General features: G+C 52.3%; 1 protein-coding gene and 1 pseudogene across 2 annotated transcripts in view; both read right to left on the bottom strand.

Annotated features, from left to right (window-relative positions):
- Positions 1 to 19,289, bottom strand: part of ST3GAL4 (ST3 beta-galactoside alpha-2,3-sialyltransferase 4) — a 179,993-nt gene that overhangs the window by 118,664 nt on the left and 42,040 nt on the right. Inside the window, exon 1 of one of the 2 annotated variants that reach the window (XM_050921706.1) lies at positions 5,166 to 5,212. The exons of the other annotated variant lie outside the window; for it this stretch is intronic. The gene's annotated coding sequence lies outside the window, so the exon portion shown is untranslated. Of the gene's footprint in view, positions 1 to 5,165; positions 5,213 to 19,289 lie in introns of those variants that run through there. 2 annotated transcript variants of the gene reach the window in all.
- On the bottom strand, positions 172 to 1,119 carry LOC127033677 (sphingosine 1-phosphate receptor 3-like; annotated as a pseudogene).

Here is a 19,289-nt window from a genome sequence, read left to right as displayed (position 1 = left end):
GGGTTAATCAGGAGCTTCGTGTTCAGGCGGCTTTTAGGCCCTTCCATCACTAATCACAGGCTCATCCTCCTTATACAGTAGCTGTGCCCACAGTTCATGGCTATCACTTCAAAGGTCTGCTGGACTCCCTCCCTACGCAATGAGAAACTTCTGTTTAAGGGCATAGGAACTGTTGCAGCCTTATGTTCTGTATTTATTTTTGTATCTTATACTTCCCTGAGTCGATTCTCTTACAGAATTAAAGCCCAAACCAAAATGAGTTATGTGACAAACAGGTACTCAAAAGTTTCAAAAAATTGGTCAAAGTTTTTCCCTGTGATTGAAACATTTTGTAATTGGATCCTAAAAAGCCGTAGACTTTCTTCAACTGTAATCTGCAGTGGGCTGAATAGGCAAAAATCTGGCCACGCTTGTTCGTCTTCAATAGACAGCCACAAATAAGGCAAAAGAAAATCTGCCGCATTGCCTTGCTCGGATTCAATGCAGAATGAATGGCCACCAAGGCAATAAACCAGTTGGGCTTGCAGAAATGGCACACTGTTTTACTTTGCAGGCTACATCTAGGAGCAACAGAACAACAGCGGAGACCAATAGGCAACAAATAAGCCAACTACAATCACAAATGTCCTAAGCAGTGCTAGAGATCTCCAAGTTATTATGCGTAGTGACATTATGGTGATGGGACTTTAGCAGTAAATATGTGCATAAATGATAACAATCGTCACCAGAATGATTATAAAGATGCTGCTGAAAAATGCAACATATTTCTTGGAATAATGAGGCAACGCAGTTGAGCAGTGTGGTAAGCTGTTGGCACAGTTCAGTTGCAGATTGGTAAGGTACCCAGGGAAATGGAGATAAACCAATGAGTAGGAAAACCCTGTACTTTTTATTGGCACCTTAAGGTCTCCTTTTGATCATAGTCAAATACCTCTCGATGGCTCTGGCTAACAAACAAAACGTGGAAGCTCATAGCGCTACAAACAAACTGCCTTCCTTAATAAACTGGATAGTGTGCAACAGGATCAATGTTTTCTCTCCATACATCAGAAAGTTTACTTTGCAAACTACTCCAGTTAATAATTCACAAAGAGTTGGATTGCCAATAAACAAGGCACATACGGGTTGCAAAATTTGTTATTTTTCCATAGGGCAATCAAAATCCTCAAGCTTTCCAGGACCATGAAACTACATGTAATCAAAAAGGCAACATTTGCTAACTCCACATGATCAGTTGCCTTTTTTCTTAGAACACGTTTTCCTGTATAATGATAATATAGCACTGTTAGCACATAGGCCCTCTTCATTTCCTTGAGGGGTGAAATTAGGTCCTTCCATCTTTAATCAACAGGTCTGTCTGAACAGCTCATCCTCTTTCACACAACAGCTGCATGACACTTTCTTAACAAATAGTTTCGAGACAATGCTTCCAAAGTCCATTGGCCTCCCTTCCCAGGTAAGGAGAAACTTCTCTCTGTGTTCCAGTAGGATAAGGACGGATCGTTGTCAAAAGGGAAGTAGCTTGCACCCTTAGTTTTGTATTATACTTGTTGTTAGGTTACAGATTGCCAACAACAAAGGCATATGGCTGGCCGTTAATCTGACAAGGGTCCCTTGTGAATATAGGCAGTAGAACATCTAGGCCAGTGACTCTCAACCTTTCCGGATGACTGTACTCCCTTTCAGGAGGCTGATTTGTCTTGCGTACCCCCAAGTTTCACCTCACTTAAAAACTACTTGCTTACAAAAGCAGACACAGAAATACAAAAGGGTCCCTAGTACTGAAAAGGTGCTTCCTTTCTCAATTTTATCATATAACTATCAAACAAATCAATTGGCATGTAAATATTGGGACTGAAGAGGTACAGCCCAGGGATAGGCAGAGGCAGCTGGTCCAACCCCCTTGCCAATGATGAGTGGCCATTACAGACTGCAGTTCGCCCAGGGGCAGCTCTAGGTATTCTGCTGCCCCAAGCACTGCAGGCAGGCTGCCTTTGGCAGCTTGCCTGCGGGAGATCCACCGGTCCCGCGGCTTCAGCATATCAGCCGCCAAATCACCACCGAATCCGCAGGACCGGCGGACCTCCCGCAGGCAAGCCGCCAAAGGCAACCTGACTGCCGCCCTCATAGGGACCGGCAGGGCGCCCCCCGCAGCTTGCAGCCCCAGGCACACGCTTGGAGTGCTGGTGCCTGGAGCCGCCGCTGAGACTTCCCCAGTGAGTGGGAGCTAGATGACGACTGGCAGTAGCCACTGAGGCAAGGTGGGCATAGGGGACTGGGGGTTCTCCTGGGAGGGGAGACTTAGAGTATGGGGGTACTGCTGTGGGCAGAACCCCAAGGTAAAGATGGACATGGGGGCCTGAGGCAGGAGAGACGTCGGCCGACAGGAGGCGCTCCGAGACTGGAAAGAGCTAATTCCCAGATGACTGGCATACCTTTATGTATCCCCGGGGGCAGATATACTCTTGGTTGTGAACCACTGATCTAGGCCATCCAAAAGTAGCCCTTGAATCCCTCTTCAATCACTCCCTCCTCCACTTGCCCTTTTAGTTTCTCCCCAGGCCCTCTGCATTAGGGCTTTAACCACCGTAACAGCAGTAATTTCTCATTATTCAATGTTGTAAAGCATCTCGGGTTACAGCTTGTATAAAAGTTCAATGTCAAGTGTTATATAAACATACAAATAATTCTTCAGGTCCCCTCAAATGTAATGAGAAACAAAACTAAAATCCAAACAAATGTAATTGTGCTTTGGCAATATTTTTTAGCTGTCCCTCCAAAACATGTAACACAAACCCCTCTCCCCGCAATGTTTTGGTTAATCTTGTTGATCATTTCTGAAGCCCATTGTATGGGGGAAAAAGTATTTCTGGATGACGAAGACGCTTACCCATGACATCTAACAACGAATGTCTACCTACAAACCCGTTTCACTAAAAAAAAAAGATTTCAGGCAGTTATCACTATTCCCCTAAAATCCAGGACAGTTCTCTGATCCCCATGTCCTGGTTTACATGTTAAGCTTTTAAAAGTTTATTTCATATGATGGAAAAACTTCGTGTGTAGCAAAATAACATGACAAAAAATGACAATTTTAAACTGAGAAAAGAAAGTCAGGAAAGGAGGTGGACGGAATGGGGAGGGAGTGAACTTGGCACTGCTTCTGCAGCGGCTACAGCCTTATCTCCGAACTTCAGCTGTCACAAAGCTGTGGATTTTGTTGTTTAACATTTTTATTTTCTTTATTGGAAAAGCCATTAATTGTGGGGTTCATACTGTGCCTTAAATATTAAAGCATTCTTTACATTTAAAAGTAGAGCGGTCTTTGGTTGTTTTTTTGTTTGTTTGTCTGTATTCTAGTCAATTCATTTAGGCAAAAAAACTCTAAAAAGCAAACAAACAAACTTATCTTGGGATAAGTCCTCAACCCAAGAGCAATTCTCTTGCAGCAGCAAATGTTAAAAGTTTTCCATTGGCAGTTGCTGCTGTAGCAAAAAGGTTTTTGACCTGAAGTTTAAGTAACACATATTCCATAAATTTCAATCTCTAAGAAATTAAAACCCACAAAGAATAGTTTCAGAGGTGCTACAGGGAGGGGTGAAAGGAAGGATGACTCTGGGGTCAAGGCACTAGACTGGGACTCAGGAGATTTGGACTCAAACATCCAGCTTTGCAACTGACTTCACGTGTGACCTTGGGCAAATCACTATCTCTCTGCATCTCAGTTCCCCATATGGAAACACTCTTTTCTCCAACACTTGAACTTGTGGGATAGTAAAATATGGATTGTCCTTGCGATGGTGAAGCTTTCACACCAAGTGAGTACATGCAAGAGAAGCGCCAAAAAGATGATAAATAGTTAGAAGTGTGGTTACTCTTTTTAGCATATGCAGAAGGGGAGGGCTTGCCAGCCAGCAAGCCAGGATCTTACCTGGATTCTTTGAATATTAATCTGATCCTGAATAAGTCACGTATGATATAGTATGTTATATGTAACTTTGCCTTATTAGCAGCTGCCTTTTTTTTTTTTTAATCATCTCCCTTGCCCCGGCTCCAACCACATCATCCCCATCCCTAACACCTCCCGACTTCCTCAGGCTCCTGGCCTGCAACACCTTACATAGCTCTGCTTCTCTCCTCCTCATCTCCTCCAGATGCCAGTTTCATCAGCTTCTCCCACACTGACCCTCACTCCCGGAACACCCGCCCTGAGCCATTCCACAAAGCCACCTTCAGAGCTGTCCTCCAGATCCAACTCTGCATCAACATCTTTGAGAGATCGGTCCGTTCACGATGGCTCAGCTGAGGGCCAGGTGAGAAGAGCTGACACATGCCACTGATAACTGTTCTTACAAGAAAATCTATATATTTCTGTTATATTCAAAAATCTACATTCAAAGAACACAATTAGGGTTGCAAAGTCAAGCCCTCGAAAGCTAGGAGTGTTCAGAAGCATCCATTACGAGTGTCCTTAATTACATGATCACAGACCATTTTTCCACCTGACACCTGCCTCATTCAGTGCCCAGGATGGCCCGCCCCAGGGATGAACAAGGTTGTGCAGAGAAGGAGAATATTGTCTATAGGCCCCTTCTCTCATTTGCTGCAGAAGTTGGAAGATGTGTAATGAATAAGGTGGAGGCGGGGAGTGAGAAAGGATGGTCTCTTGGCTAAAGAAAAGTGACTCTGCTGTAGAGACCCTGTGTGATGCTGTGCAAGTAACTGAACCAAAGTTTTCACCGTGTGGTCCTCGTCTGCTAGGGGCACAATGAGAAACACCTGTGACCTGAGCTGCTGATGTGCTGGGCACTCACAACTGTGGTAAATAGGAACGCTGCTCTGACGCGCTATAAAATGCTAAGGACTCGCTTTCTCAGACTGGATACCCAAGATTAGAAACAAATGACAATTTTGGCTTCAATGTCTGGATTTCAGTGCCCATCTGTAAAATGCAGGTAACATACCACTTCTCCTCTCAAGCCTATAGTGAAGATAGTCCGGTCACAAACATTGAACTGGCTTCAATTCATTAAGGAGAGCGCCATGGAAAAGCCATGAGGAAATTAATCATTCTGTATTCAAGGCCGGTTTGGATGGTAGACAGTAAATAATGCATGGGGCCACACAGTGAATGAGGAGGATAAAAAGAAATATAAATAGTTATCCAGTCAGTGAGCACTGTCCATCCTGTGCAGTGAAGGAGGCAGAGGACCTCTGGGGCAGAAAAACAGTATGCAATCATGTAATTAAAACCGCATCACAATGCATACACACAAGGGCAGCGCCGGCTCTAGCCATTTCGCCGCTCCAAGCACGACGGCACGCCGCGGGGGGCGGTCTGCCGCTCGCCGGTCCCACAGCTCCGGTGGATCTCCCGCAGACGTGGCTGCGGAGGGTCCGCTGGTCCCGTGGCTCCAGTGGACCTCCTGCAGGCATGCCAGCGGATGCTCCACCGGAGCCGTGGGACCAGCGGACCCTCCGCAGGCATGCCTGCGGGAGGTCCACCGGAGCCCCCTGCCAGCCTCCCGGCAACCGGCAGAGCGCCCCCCACAGCATGCCGCCCCAAGCACGCGCTTGGCATGCTGGGGCCTGGAGCCGGCCCTGCACAAGGGGGTCAAATTAAGGCAGCACAAGCAACCTTTATTCTGGTATGTGACTTTTCAGAGATTGACTCTGCACCCTAAACATTCCTTTAATATATTTTTATTACATACAAAAACTAAGCGAGACAGCCAAAATCTCTCTCTCAAAATTCAGCCCAAACATCAGTGCTGCCAAGTGGACAAAGCCCTGGGCTTTAAGTCCAGAGATTTGCAGCTGTGCCACTGGCTTTCTGCGTGATCTTGTGCAAGTCTCATTGTCACCCTGTGCCTCGGTTTCCCATCTGTATTTCAGGGATAATAAGGTTTACTTCCTTTGTAAAGCCCTCTGAGAACCATGGATAAGAGCTAGGTATCGACATCATTATTATTATTAGAGAAGGCACTGTATCAATGCATTCCATCCTGCTTAGGAATGAAAGCACAGACTAAGGCCTGATCTACATGACAAAATTAGGTCAGTATAACTATATCATTCAGGGGTGTGAAAAATCCACACCCTCTGAGGGATGCAGTTAAATCAAACTCACCCCACCCCTAGTGTAGACAGCTCTAGAATTCTCCTGTCGACCTAGCTACTGCCTCTCGGGGAGGTAGAGTACTTATGCCAACTGGAGAACCTCTCCCATTGGCATAGGTAGCTTCTTCAATGCAGCATCTGAAGTGTAGACAAGCCCTTAGTAGCTGAAGCACAAGACTAGGCAAAGTTATTTAGTCCCTGTACCTCACTCACTTGCTCATTTGTAAACTGGGAATAACACAAGCCTCCCATGGACAATTGTGAGGCTCGGGTCATTCATGTCTGTAGCCATTTTAAGATCTCATGAAGGTGCTACACATGACAGATACTTCCTGTTCCCCACCCCACCCCTGCCAACTAGGTCAAAAGCTTTACATGTCTGGAGGCTCTACATGAAGGAATCGGGTCAAAATCATGTCTGACATGAGCCCCTTATGTCAATGGAGCTACAAGCAGGGCTGAACTTAGCCCATGAAGTTTGAATTCCCCTTAAACACACCAGGCCCGCACTTGGAGATGGAACAACGCAGCTCCTGCTTCTTGGGGGGGGGGGGGAGAAATAGTGGGGGCATGGTTTAAAGCCTTTGTCTGCAGTGGGAAATGGGATCAGTCTACACTTAGTAACTCACAGCAGGTACAAGTGCTGTCCAGGGAAAGTCCTGGTTTACAGAGTCTATCTAGGAACCCCACACCATTTCATGCTCTGTGAGACCAAGTGTCAAGCTGCCCTCTTTTATGAGTGAGCAGCACCCATCTACCCTGTAGGGTGAAAAGAAGCCTCTCTAAAGGAGCTATCCCGGGTTACATATGCCATGGATATCTCCAGCCTTCAAATAACCCCACCTGGATGCCTCAAGCCTTTCCTGCTAGGGTAGGAAGCAGAAATATAGATATTTCACCAAATAGCTCCGTCCTCTGTATTTCTAATCCAATTTTCACAGCAAAGCAGTTCAAGAAACACGACTTAACATTCCAACTGCTCCTTCCCTCCCCAGCATTCAAGGCAGCTCACAAACACGAGCTGGTTTCGTCCTACAACCACCACTGCAAGTTAGTGCAGCACTATGAGCCTCGTTTTTTAAAATGGGGAATCTGGCCTAAGTCCCTTCACTTCTGTGCCTCAAAGTAACACAGGGACCAGGGAAAGGAACCCCAGTCTTCCAGCTCTCCCCAGTCGTCTTCTCCCACCGCTGCATCATGCCACCTTAAGGCTGGAATTCAGCAGCGTATCCCTTGAGGGTCTCCAGTCAAAGCCGTATTCTGAGAACGCCAGCCTGCATTGCCACAGCCTGGCAAGAACCACATGGGCTATCGCGCTGGTACTGAGCCGCTGGTCACCGGCACAGTCGTGACCAGCAAGGAGGCTGTAGGGTAAAGGAATCCCAACTCTAGCCATTCAGGATTAAAATGCATGATGAGAGGAGGTGAACTCTGGGGGAAGGAAGGGTGGGGTGTTTGGGGTTCAGATCCTCGGCAGCATTTGCCATAAAGCATTTGAGACGGACAGTCAGTTTCAAGAGAACTAGTCTTCAGGGGGAGAGACAGTGAAGTAACATCAGGCTGACTATTAGTACCACTCAGCTCTGTTAACTAAGACACGCCCATCACACAGCCTGGAGAGATGGCAGAGACCTATTTGGGCAGGCAGCCTGCCCCCTCTGGATAGTTCTTTAGTGGACTGGGCATTTTCTAGGGCTTTGCCCAGCTAGGTTTTCAAGGCCCCAAAAGACAGGCCTTTCCCTCAGCAGCCAGTGCCACAGGCTCATATTGTCCCTGTACAGTCAGCGGGTAGGGAAAACCGCAATGAGGAACAAGGAGAGTGTGCTGAGGGACCCACTAGTGCCGTAATGGCGAAACCCTCCCTCTCCCCTGCCTCTCGGCACAGCAAGCAGGGGGACGGAGAGGGAGGAAAACCAAAACCCAGAACATAACCACAGAAAGGGAAAATGGTGAAGCAACCGGTTTTACGCAACAAGCAAGCAAGAGGAGCAGTCACCCAGGAACTCCACTGCTCCGCAGACTCCCTCCGTCCTCCCCGCTGAGGGGGAGAGGAGGGCCTGGGCGTGTGGGACATACAAACCTCTCCCAAAGAGCAGTCGGGGGCCACAGATTGGCAATGGGCTACTAATTCCGACACAACCCAGCTGAGGACCGGCTTTGTTCAGCGCCTAGCACAAGGGCAGCATGATCCATGGCTCAGGCTCCTCGCCACTGATTACAAAGCCCTGGCTGGGATGATTTAGTTGGAGTTGGTCCTGCTTTGAGCAGGGGGTTGGACTAGATGACCTCCTGAGGTCCCTTCCAACCCTGATACTCTATGGTTCTATGTTGCAATACAAGTAATACTACTACTGCACCTGCCCACAGCAGGTCTACAGCCTGAGACCCAAATTAAGGGGGCTCAGGACACAGAAAGTACCAGAATTAGACCTCCGAGTCAGGCCCTGACATCCCCAGGATGTCTCCTCTGCAGGCCGATGGCATCCAGACATATCAAAAAAAAAACCACACAGATAAATCAGCCATTATTGGCAGCCCTGGCACAGAGCCAAGGGAGATACACAGAACTAGTGAATGTGGGGGTGGGCGTGACTGGCAACATCTGACTGCAGGTGCCCGGCTCAGGGCAGGCCAGGGACCGAGAGCTCTCCAGGGGAGAGTCCTTGCACAGACCCTTGGCATTGTGCCTCACAGCACCCTCTGCAGGGGAAGGAAACACCACAGCCTCAAGTCTCACTGCTGAAGAATCCAGCCCCGGGCAGCGTCTGACCCTCCCTCAGCCATCGGCTGGATCAAGGCCCAGTCCTCTCCCAAGCAGTAACCACCAGGCAGGGGAAGAGGGGCCTGGAGTCCTGGGCAGGGAACTGAACATGGCTGAGGGAAATAATCTTCTTACAACCGCCACAATTAACAAGTGTTTTATGAGCAGCTTAACTGTCCCTGTCCAGGCTTTCGGCTGTCAAGTTTGGCTCTCAAAAAGGGAAAGAGATTTGTAGGCCAAGGCCCAAAACAAACTAAGGATTGGTGGCGTTTCATATAGAGGAGAGTAAAATAAAGCAGGTTCAGAGGAAGGAGGATGAGAGTTCTACCAGGGTCCAGGAACCCAGCTCCACCACCGCTCTGACAACGGGCAGACAGAGAGCTGTGGAAGGAGAAATTTATCGTCCACTGCATTACATCCAAAACCCAGCTGGTAACCACAGAGCCTGGGCTGGATCCCCATCTGGAGGAGACACGACACTGCTGACGGCGAACATATTTCAGGCTGGTACGTACATTCTCTGTGGCCTGTCGGGCTTCCAAGGGAACCCCAAGATTAGGGGAACCTCACATGGCATGCAAGATTAGGACCAGGAAGGGCTAAGCACTTCATTCCAAGTCTTCAGTCAGCAAAAAATGTATATTGCGGGATGCTGCTCGCAGACCGCGAGAATGTAAGGGCAGATGCCCAGCTGCTGTAAATAGGAGTAGCTGCACTGAAGTCTAGCTAGCTTTGGTACTTACATAGTCCCCATTACCATAGGGTTGTCGGTTGAAAAGGGACCCTAGTGGCTGCGGTCAGCATTGCTGACCGGGCTGTTAAAAGTCCGGTTGGCAGCGCAGGCAGGTTCCCTACTGTGATGCAGTAGGGACTGTCTGTGTGGGGAGTGGGAGAGCAGGGGAGGACTTTAGGAGATGGACGATGCCAGAGCCTGTAACCTGAGCTAGGTAAGGGAGGGGAAAGGTCAACACCTTTGCCCGGGAAGGGGACAAAGGAAGGAAGTGGCAGGAGGGAAGCAGTTTGAGTTTGGGCTTGGGGCTGTGTGGGCGGAATTCAGGGTATCCTAGCTGGGATCCAAGCACCCTGAAAGCCCAGAAGGACTCGGTGGAGGGGTCCTGACTGTGCCTGCAAGCTCTGCTGTAACCTGTGTTCCTGTTGTCCAATAAACCTTCTGTTTTACTGACTGGCTGAGAGTCACTGTGGGTCCCAGGAAGAGGGGTGCAGGGCCGGACTCCCCCACACTCCGTGACAACTGGTGGCAGCGGCGGGAGATACTGCACCCCGTGGACGGCGCTTCCTGCAGTAAGTGACTGGGGAGCAGTAAAACGAAGGGGTGGTTAACCCCTGGGAGTGTGTGCCCAGTGAGAAGGACTTTGCAGTAACAGGGTCCCCCGGGGGATTGCAGCGAGCGGTCCCAGGGGTGGAGGAGTCTGCAGCTCGACCCTGGCAGAGAGGTGGTGACCTCAAGAAGGGCTGGTGCACTAGGGGTCCCCCTGGAAACCGTGGGGAGCGGCGAGCACCCCGGCCTGTGAGTGGCCAGCAGGAAGATGTATGCCAAGCGGCGCAAGTGTGACCTGGTGGAGCTGTGCAAGCAGAGGGGGCTGCACCATGGGAGACGCACCAAGGACCAGCTGATTGCCCAGCTGGAGGAGGGAGACCGCATGAATGAACGGAGCCCTGTCGCTGAGGGAAGCAGCCGAGCAGATGCAGCGCAGGCACCAGTGTCTGTCCCCGCTGGGAGTGGTCAGCCGGCGGACGAGGGCTTCCCGAGACCCCCCCTTCCTAGGCGTAGAGGAAGGGCGGGGAGGAGCCCAGTGTATACCGAGGGCACCGTGACACCCCCGGCCAGCAGGGGATCTGCCCGGCGAAGCCCACCCCCCAGCAGGGGATCCTCCCGGCAACGCTCGGCATCCGTGGAGCGGATGCGGCTGGAATATGAAAGGGAGCTGAGACGGGAGGAGCTCGAGTTAAAGAGGCGAGAGCTGGAGGAGAAGGCGAAACAGCGTGAACATGAGGAGAACCAGCGCCAGCGTGAGCAGGAGGAGAAGGAGAACCAGCGTAAACATGAGCGGGAGGAGAAGGAGAAACAGCGTAAACATGAGCTGGACCTGGCCCAGCTGAGGAGCAGTGAGGCCCCAGCTGCGGTGAGTGAGGGGGGACCCAAGCCTACAAAGAGCTTTGATAAGCACTTGCTGCCCCGGCGTAAGGAGGGGGAGGACATAGATACCTTCCTGACGGCCTTTGAGAATGCCTGCGAGCTGCACAGGGTTGACCCTGCAGACAGGATCGCAGTTCTCACCCCCTTACTGGACTCCACAGCCGTGGAGGTGTACAGCCGACTGAAAGGGGCGGAGGCAGGGGACTACGAACTGTTCAAACAGGCCCTGCTCCGCGAGTTTGGGCTGACTCCTGAGATGTACCGGAAAAAGTTCCGGAGCCAGCGTAAAACCCGTGAGGTTACATACCTACAACTGGTCAACCGGGCGCAGGGGTATGCCCGCAAGTGGACAGCTGGGGCCCAAACTAAAGAGGACCTGCTTGACCTATTCATACTGGAGCACCTGTACGAGCAGTGCCCGTCCGACCTGAGGCTGTGGTTGATGGACCAGAAGCCGGAGAACCCGCAGCATGCAGGCCAGCTGGCCGACCAATTTGTGGACAGTCGGGCAGGGGATGGCAGGGAGGAGTCTCGAAGGAGCAGGCCTGCCTCAACGCAGAGAGAGAGTCAACATGGGACCTCCCAAAGGGGGCCTATGGAGAACCCCCCCCAAAAGGGGAACATCCAGCGGCAAGTCCCTCCGACCCACTCAAGGGGACCCACGAGATATGGGCTGCTATCGCTGTGGCCAACGAGGTCACATACGGGCCCAGTGCCCCAAGCTCAGGGACAGACCAAGCAGACCCAACCCGCAGAGGGTGGACTGGGTAAAAACCCAATCGGAGGAGGGGCTACATTCCCAGGAAAGGGGGGTTGGCAACATACCACCTATGGATGCTCCCAGTTCCGGGTTTTTGGTTTACCGGGTGGGCGCGGGGCTGCCCCTCCGGAAAGAGTGCATTGTTTCCCTGGAAGTGGATGGGAGGAAGGTCACTGGGTACTGGGACACGGGCGCAGAGGTGACGCTGGCCCGGCCCGAGGTGGTGGCCTCAGATCGGATGGTGCCCGACACCTACCTGACCCTGATGGGCGTGGGCGGGACCCCATTCAAGGTACCCGTGGCAAGGGTACACCTGAAATGGGGGGCCAAGGAGGGCCCCAAGGATGTGGGGGTACACCAATATTTGCCCACTGACGTGTTAATGGGAGGGGACCTTGAGGACTGGCCTACTAACACCCAGAGTGCCCTGGTCGTGACTCGTAGTCAGAGTCAGCAAATGGCACTGCACCCCGAAAACGGGGAAGGTACTCGACCTGAGGTGCAGGACCCTAACTCAGGGAGCGGGGAACGCCCAGGGGCACGGTGCAGAGAGGCTGCAGCCTCAGACCCAGCCAGCAAGAGAGAGCCGGTCCCCATTCCTGTCCCAGCTGCTGAGTTCCAGGCCGAGTTGCAGAAAGATCCCTCCTTGCGGAAGCACAGGGACCGGGCTGACCTTAGTGCGGTACAGACCATGAGGAGAGGTTGCAAGGAGAGGTTCCTGTGGGAGAAGGGGTTCCTGTACCGAGAATGGGCTCCCCCAGGGGAAGTAGAGTCATGGGGGATCAGGAGGCAGTTGGTGGTTCCCCAGAAGTTCCGTCACAAGCTGTTGTACCTGGCCCATGACATCCCTCTCGCAGGGCACCAGGGAATCCGGCGCACCAGGCAGAGGCTGCTACAGAACTTTTACTGGCCTGGGGTCTTTACCCATGTCCGACAGTACTGCCAATCCTGTGATCCCTGCCAGAGGGTGGGGAAGGCCCGGGACAAGGGGAAAGCAGCTTTGAGGCCTTTACCCATCATAGAAGAACCTTTCCAGAAGGTGGCCATGGACATAGTGGGACCTCTCAGCAAGACGACCCGGTCAGGGAAGAAATACATCCTGGTGGTGGTGGATTTTGCCACTCGCTACCCCGAGGCGGTGGCCTTGTCCTCTATCGAGGCAGACACAGTGGCAGATGCGCTGCTGACAATTTTCAGCCGGGTGGGGTTCCCCAAGGAGGTCTTAACGGACCAGGGGTCCAACTTCATGTCGGCCCTGCTCCGGTCCTTATGGCAGAAATGTGGGGTCCAGCACAACTGGGCCTCAGCGTATCACCCCCAGTCCAACGGGCTGGTAGAAAGGTTCAACGGGACGCTGAAGATGATGCTAAAAACATTTATGAACCAGCATCCGCAAGATTGGGACAAGTACTTACCTCACCTGCTGTTTGCGTACAGGGAGGTACCCCAGGAATCTACTGGGTTTTCACCTTTCGAACTGTTGTATGGAAGGCGGGTGAGGGGGCCCCTAGACCTGATGAGGGACGAATGGGAGGGGAAGGCCTCTCCCGAGGGAGAGTCAGTGGTGGAGTATGTCCTGACCTTCCGGGAAAGACTGGCCGAGCTCATGGGCCTGGCCAGGGAGAATCTGGCCCGAGCCCAGAGGAGGCAGAAGGTCTGGTATGACCGCACAGCACGAGCCCGTACCTTCGCCACCGGGGATCAGGTGATGGTTCTCATCCCCGTGAGGAGAAACAAACTCCAGGCCGCCTGGGAAGGGCCCTTCAAGGTTATCAAGCAACTGAATGAGGTAAACTATGTGGTGGAGCTGTCAAACCGGGCACATCACCGTCGGGTGTACCATGTGAACATGATGAAACCATACTATGACAGGGGGAATGTGGTGTTGGCCGTGTGTGGACATTGGGAGGGGCAGGGAGATGACCCCTTAGTGGATCTATTCCCTGGGACAAAAACTGGTTCCCCCCTGGAGGCGATTCCCCTCTCTGATCAGCTGACCCCGGGCCAGCACGCTGAGATCAGAGGGGTGCTGCATCTGTACAGACAGCTGTTTTCCAACCAGCCTGGACGCACTAATTTGACTGTCCACCGGGTGAAGACGGGGTCACACCCCCCTATAAGATGCTCCCCTTTTCGGGTCACTGGTAAGACTGCCCAGGATCTTGAAAGAGAGGTCAGGGACATGCTGGCTTTGGGGGTGATCCAGCCGTCTTCCAGCCCTTGGGCCTCGCCAGTAGTGCTGGTTCCCAAGAAGGATGGGTCAATCCGGTTCTGTGTGGACTATCGAAAGCTCAATGCCATCACCGTATCTGATGCCTACCCTATGCCCAGGCCTGACGAGCTCCTAGACAAGCTGGGAGGTGCACGGTACCTCACCACTATGGATCTTACCAAAGGCTACTGGCAAGTGCCGCTGGACGCAGATGCCAGGCTGAAATCGGCCTTTATCACCCCTCTGGGGCTCTATGAGTTTTTGACCCTGCCCTTCGGCCTCAAGGGAGCGCCGGCCACCTTCCAGCGCCTGGTGGATCAGCTACTGAGGGGGATGGAGAGTTTTGCCGTGGCGTATATTGACGACATCTGCGTCTTCAGCCAGACCTGGGAGGACCACGTGTCCCAGGTTAAACAAGTCCTGGACCGACTCCGAAAGGCTGGGTTAACAGTAAAGGCTGAGAAGTGCAAGGTGGGGATGGCTGAAGTATCTTACCTGGGCCATCGGGTGGGGAGCGGCTGCCTGAAGCCGGAACCAGCCAAGGTGGAGGTGATCAGAGACTGGCCTGCTCCCCAAACCAAAAAGCAGGTCCAGGCCTTTATTGGGATGGCGGGGTACTATCGAAGGTTCGTGCCCCACTTCAGTGCCATAGCCGGCCCCATCACTGAACTGTGCAAAAAGGGGAAGCCAGACAAGGTGATCTGGACTGAGCAGTGCCAGGAGGCTTTCCGGGCGCTGAAGGAGGCTCTGGTTAGCGACCCAGTTCTGGCAAACCCAGATTTTGACAAACCCTTTATGGTGTTCACCGATGCCTCAGACACGGGACTGGGGGCGGTGTTAATGCAGGAGGATGAAAAGGGGGAGAGACACCCCATCGTGTACCTGAGTAAGAAGCTGCTACCCCGGGAACAAAGCTACGCGGCCATCGAGAAGGAATGCCTGGCCATGGTGTGGGCCCTTAAGAAGCTAGAGCCATATCTCTTTGGGCGACACTTCACCGTGTACACCGACCACTCTCCCCTGACCTGGCTGCACCAGATGAAAGGAGCCAACGCCAAGCTCCTGAGGTGGAGCCTGCTCCTGCAGGACTATGACATGGACGTGGTCCATGTGAAGGGAAGTGCCAACCTGACAGCGGATGCGTTGTCCCGGAGAGGGGACCCTGAACTTCCCCAGGTCACTGGGCAGAGTGACCCCGCTCAGTTCAGTCTCGAAGGGGGGAGAGATGTGATGCAGTAGGGACTGTCTGTGTGGGGAGTGGGAGAGCAGGGGAGGACTTTAGGAGATGGACGATGCCAGAGCCTGTAACCTGAGCTAGGTAAGGGAGGGGAAAGGTCAACACCTTTGCCCGGGAAGGGGACAAAGGAAGGGAGTGGCAGGAGGGAAGCAGTTTGAGTTTGGGCTTGGGGCTGTGTGGGCGGAATTCAGGGTATCCTAGCTGGGATCCAAGCACCCTGAAAGCCCAGAAGGACTCGGTGGAGGGGTCCTGACTGTGCCTGCAAGCTCTGCTGTAACCTGTGTTCCTGTTGTCCAATAAACCTTCTGTTTTACTGACTGGCTGAGAGTCACTGTGGGTCCCAGGAAGAGGGGTGCAGGGCCGGACTCCCCCACACTCCGTGACACCTACCTGGGTCCATGCGACTCCCGGGAAGCTGCTGACATCCCCCTCTGGCTCCTAGGCCAAGGGACAACCACGGGAGTGCTGCATGCTGCCCCCAGCGCCAGCTCAGCAGCTCCCATTGGCCAGGAACCATGGCCAATGGGAGCCAAAGGGGTGGTACCTGTAGGTGCGGACAGCGCTCAGAGCCACGTAGTCATGCCTCCGCTTAGGAGACGGAGGGAGATGTTGCTGCTTCCCAAGAGCCGCCTGAGGTAAGCCCCACCCAGAGCCTGCACCCTGCACCCCAGCCCCCTGCTCCAGCTCCCTTCTGAACCGCAAACCACGGCCCCACCAAGAGCCCACACCCCCAGCCTAAAGCCCTCACTCCCCAGCACCTGAACCCCCTGCTCCAGCCCAGAGTCTCCTCCTGCACTCCAAACCCCAGCCCCACCCCACAGCCTGCACCCTCAGCCAGAGCCCTCAACCCCCCGCACTCCAACCCAGATCCCTCTCCTGTACCCTGAACCCCTCATTTCTGGCCCCAGCCCAGAGCCCATACCCCCTCCCATGCCCCAACCCCCTGCCCCAGCCTGGAGCCCTCTCCTGCAGCACAACACCCTGCCCAGAGCCCTCTTCTACACCCCAAACTCCTCATTTCCAGCCCCACCCCAGAGACTGCCCCTGCACTGGAGCCCTCACCCCCTATCGCACCCTACCCCCCACCCCAGTGAAAATGAGTGAGTGAGCGAGCGAGGGTGGAGAAGAGCGAGTGACAGAAGGAGGGGGATGGAGTGAGCAGGGCAGGGCCTCGGAGAAGGAGTGGGGCAGAGCAAGAGTGTTCGGTTTTCTGCAAATACAAAGTTGGCAACCCTAATTACCACAGCATCTGAGTGCCCCTCAATCTTTACTGTATTTAGCCTCACAACATCCCTGTGAAGTAGCTCCTGGCTATTAACCCCTTTTTACAGCTGGAGAACTCAGGCACGGAGAGACTAAGGCAGCAGCGTGGGGCTGGCCTGCGCTAGCCAACTCAGGCTTGCGGGGCTGTTTGATTGTTGTGTAGCCTGGGCTCGGACTGGCACCCAGGCTCTAGGACACTGAAGGGTGAGAGGGTCCCAGAGCTCAGGCTCCAGCCCAAGCCCCAAAGTCTAGACAGGAACTAAACATCCCAGCAGCCTGAGCCCTGCAAGCCCAAGTCACCTAGTATCAGCCAAACGTGGGTTTTTCTTTGCTGTGCAGACATACCCTAAGTGGCTTTCCCAAGGTCACACAGAGAGTATATGACAGAACCCAGGTCTCCTGAATGATCAGTTAGTGCCTTAGCCATTGGACCAATTTCCCTCTTTTGTAATTCGGCTCAGTTAGACCAACTTGCGTCAGCTGGAGGTCTGAGACACAGAGCTCAGGGACAACAAGGAGTTTGCACATTAGGGATTAAAAGCCTCTAATTTGGAGCGCAGGTAACGGTGGCTGGAGACTATGCTCTAAGGAGTTTATACCCACAGTATTTTAGTGGTGAACGAAGATTCCCACCATCTGATGGGCTGTTTGAGGTGTCCATGTCAATTGAGCTAAGGAGGGCTCCCTAGGAGAGCTGGAGAAAAATATGTTTTTTTTTTTGCAATTGTTTCTTTTCAATTTCTGCAAAAAAGTTTTCATTTTCCGCTGAAAAACCAAACCATGAACATTTCTGGTTTTGGCTTTATGGGTTCCTTCTCCTCTCCTCACCCTTTTCTCCCCATCTTTTCCAGAGGCAAAATGGAGAAAAAACACACACACTTTTCGGGTTTTTTTTAAATATCTAGCTATGTTTTTCAGGGAAAAAACAGAACAATTTCTTTCTTCGGAAAGAGGCAGCATTATGTTGAAAAATATCTGAGCAAAGCACATCAAGCAGCTCTGCCACCTAGTGGCCAGGTATCCATGCCCTAGCTGGCAGGCTCAACAGGGAGGACAAGTTATGAGGAGTAAACTCCCCATCTCACTTCCTCAGGTCGGAGGGCTCCATTCGGAGCTGCAGAAGTGGGTGAGGCGCACTGCAGTTGGAGGGAAGCTTGTCCTGCCACTGCCTGGGTTGTACCACTCCTCTGACTACACAGAGGACTTTGGATCTTCAGTGCTTCTTTAGCAATGAATGATGCAAGATGGCAGGCAGAGTTCATAGAATATCAGGGTTGGAAGGGACCTCAGGAGATCATCTAGTCCAACCCCCTGCTCAAAGCAGGACCAATTCCCAACTAAATCATCCCAGCCAGGGCTTTGTCAAGCCTGACCTTAAAAACCTCTAAGGAAGGAGATTCCACCACCTCCCTAGGTAACCCATTCCAGTGTTTCACTGAGTGAAAAAGTTTTTCCTAATATCCAACCTAAACCTCCCCCATTGCGACTTGAGACCATTACTCCTTGTTCTGTCAGGAGTTGTAGGAGAGAGATCTTTATTAAGCATGCCAAGAGGCCAACACGCGGAAGCTCTCCCAAAACCCGACCTTCTCTCCTCCCAGTTCCACTCATCATGCTACAACCAGGGCTTCTGAACCCGCACACCATGGCCAGCACAAAATTCACTGAAGAGGAACTAAGAAGCAGCCTGCAGTAGGGCTGTAACCCCAGTAGGTGAGTTTCTCCAGAATACAGAAATCTGATTTACAGCCTGAAAATTCTGGGTGCCCCACAAGTGACGTTTGCACCAACACCACCCATGCTGGGATGTGGCATAAAAAGATGTTGGAGGGTGGGGAAAGAGATGGGAGTGTTGAGAGAAGTAGGTTGGGAAAATAATGGGAGAAGGAGCATTTATGATATCGCACAGTCTTACCAGGTCTCCAGTGCGCGAAGCTGCTGTGCAACTGGAGGTGGCAGGAGAAGATGCTGCACACTCCCCTCCCACCTGCACCTTTCTCCCCATGCCTGGCGTGTTTTCCCAAATTCATCCTGCAGGAGGCACTCTTGTTCTTTGTGGTTCTCTTAAGGATCTAGTGGACCCTGCAGCCTAACCCATAGTCACAGGAAGCTCTTACCCTGCATTCAACACAGCCAAAAACATCTCATTTCACACCCTTCACCTTAGCACAGATAAAATAACAAGGGATGCTTTTACAGCTCTCCCCCACCCTCCCAGTGTTTGTTTCTAATCAGCCCTTTGACCTCCTTGCAAGCAAGGCCACTTCACAGCTCCAAAGGAAAGCACAGGTGAGCTAAAGGGCTCTGCTCCGTGCTCCAGGAATGGGATTTGCCAGCTGCAAACAATTAACTTTGATGAAGATGATAAATCTTCTTGAGGGGAAGTGGGGGGAAGCTTGCACAGATTAGAATCATGTGAGGGCCTTCGCAGTCTAGCACTAGGGGAATGAGAAGTGAAACAGAGACTGACCCAAATGAGGAAGCCAGTGAGTGTGTGTGTGGTGAGGAGGGGGCGGCTTCCTGGCCTAGCAACACAGGAGAGGAGAACCTAAGCTGGGGTCTCTGTTGCCTTGTGCCCCCTGAACCAGCGGGACCATTTATTGAGTTCTCTTCCCCCACCAACAATACTTCTTTGTCCTCCAATATAACACCACCTTTCCAGTGATCTCTACATTGAGAAAGCAACTGGCCCAAGGTCACACAGCAGAGCGGTGGCAGGATCTCTGGCTCCCAATCCCCCTTGCTCTAGCCACTAGATAGCACTTCCACCAGCTGCTG

Source organism: Gopherus flavomarginatus, chromosome 13, assembly GCF_025201925.1.
Source record: "Gopherus flavomarginatus isolate rGopFla2 chromosome 13, rGopFla2.mat.asm, whole genome shotgun sequence".
Classification (NCBI taxonomy): domain Eukaryota; kingdom Metazoa; phylum Chordata; order Testudines; family Testudinidae; genus Gopherus; species Gopherus flavomarginatus.
This window is presented reverse-complemented; position numbering and strand designations above follow the sequence as displayed.